Consider the following 1987-nt stretch of genomic DNA (forward strand, 5'->3'; position numbering starts at 1 on the left):
CCTGGTCCTACAATCGGGCAGCAACCAGAAGGGGAGGAATAAGATGAAAAGGAATGGATAAGTGAAATGCCAGTAACTAGCTTTTGTATGACGCGGTATGGTTCACCTAGTGGTTACGCTATGAATCGACTCCACGGCAACGGGTTTGGTGTTTTGGTTTACATTTTTCTGTCTCGTTTACTCCACAAAGCAATCCTGTAAAGTAGGTATTATTATCCCATTTTTCAGATGTGAAAACTGAGACTCAGCAGTTAATGACTTGTTTATCTGTCCTGGGCCATACAGCAAATCTGAGCCTCTCAACTCCAAAGCCAAAAAGTAAGGGGAGCAGGAAGGTGTAAGGGCCGGGAAGAGAATGAGAGATATGGAAGAGAGAGACAGGAGAATGCAGGTCAAAGGGTCAGGGCAAGAGAGCAAGGCTTAGAGAGACTGGCTGGGATGGATCATGCCCCAAGGTTGGTAGGAGAGTAAACTCGGCCAGAGGAGGAGAAGCAAAGTGATAGGTAGTGTGAGGAGGTTTGGAGGGAGAACAAGAAAGAAACGGACTAAATAAACTTCTATAGTAAATACTTTGCACACCATTTAATACCAGTTGCCCTGGAGTCGACTCCTACTCATGGAGGCCTCACGCGTCAGGGTTAACTCTGCTCCATACGGTTTTCAATGGCTGATTTTTTTTAGAAGTAGATGGCCAGGCCTTTCTTTTAAGGCACTTCTGGGTGGACTTGAACCTCCAACTTTTCAGTTAGCAGCTGAGCACGTTAACCATTTGTACCACCCAGGGTATCCCACATTACCTAATAATGGCTAAATGAATGCTTACCATGTGCCAGGCATTATGCTAAGCATGTTATTGTGTATTCAGACAATCTTCACAACCCCATGAGGTAGATATTACCTTTTTACTTTGCGGAAACAGTCATACTGAGATTAAGTAACGTTCCCAAAGTACCACAGCTGGTGATCCTGCGCTCTTAACCATAGCTCAACCCTAACTTCCTTAATCGTAAAGATCAAACTAGTCAGTGAGCTCCTTGAAAGAGGCACTGGGCCTCCATCTTTTCGCTCTCCTCCCATGGTACCAAGCAAAGGGTGCTCAGGTTTCACTGAATGAATAATGGACAGGAAAGTACATTTTAAACTGATGAATGCTGTGCTAATGTAAGGTATAATTAATTTTGCACCTGCTGCAGTCTCATGTTATGCCCTCTTTGTGACCCTGGAGCTAATGGAAAAGTCTTAATCATTGGTCTGTTTTGCCTGCTATTTCAGTTGCCTTTGGCTGGGCTTCTGTAGTTCTTTCCTGTATCTCTTAGGGCACAGAGAGCGTACATTGGGTTTTACATAAGAATAAGACAGTGTTTTGGTGTCTCGCTCCAAAATCTATCCCGAGAGGTTTATTATTTGTTGGCGTTTTTGTCAGCAAGAGAACACTGGAAGTCAGAGTCTTTAGGAAGGAGTTTGTTGACAAAGAGGCCTGGATTCCTTTTGAGTTATAACTGATAGTTCACATTAAAGTCAGAGTAACTTGTATTTACTTCATTTACTTATTCTATATCTAAGCGTAATGTGTCTTCTGAATGTTGTTGTTAGGTGCCGTCGAGTCAATTTTCAACTCATAGCTATATCTGACAGAATAAGTTCTCAAATATTAATAAATTTGAGTTATTTGTCTTTTATACTAGCTGCTCTCCATTTTACATATCCCTCCCACTCCACCCTTTAATGCCTAACACACTACCTGGTACAGAGAAAGGAACTCAACCAATGCTGGTTGAAGGAAGCAGTTCAGCCATGAAATTTGTACCTGCCCAAGGAGAGGAAAGGACTGACAAAGGACTAGCAAGAGCGCGAGAGGAACGCCAGGGGGAGCAAGAGTCTGTGCTCACCAGATCTCGCGAGAGTTCCCGCGCAGGCTGCGATGTCGCGCGCTCTATTTTGGCGGAAACTCGGGGCGGGAAGGCAGAGCTACCCTAGGGCTCGCGGC

This window comes from Trichechus manatus, unplaced genomic scaffold, assembly GCF_000243295.1.
Source record: "Trichechus manatus latirostris isolate Lorelei unplaced genomic scaffold, TriManLat1.0 scaffold00065, whole genome shotgun sequence".
In the NCBI taxonomy this organism is placed as follows: domain Eukaryota; kingdom Metazoa; phylum Chordata; class Mammalia; order Sirenia; family Trichechidae; genus Trichechus; species Trichechus manatus.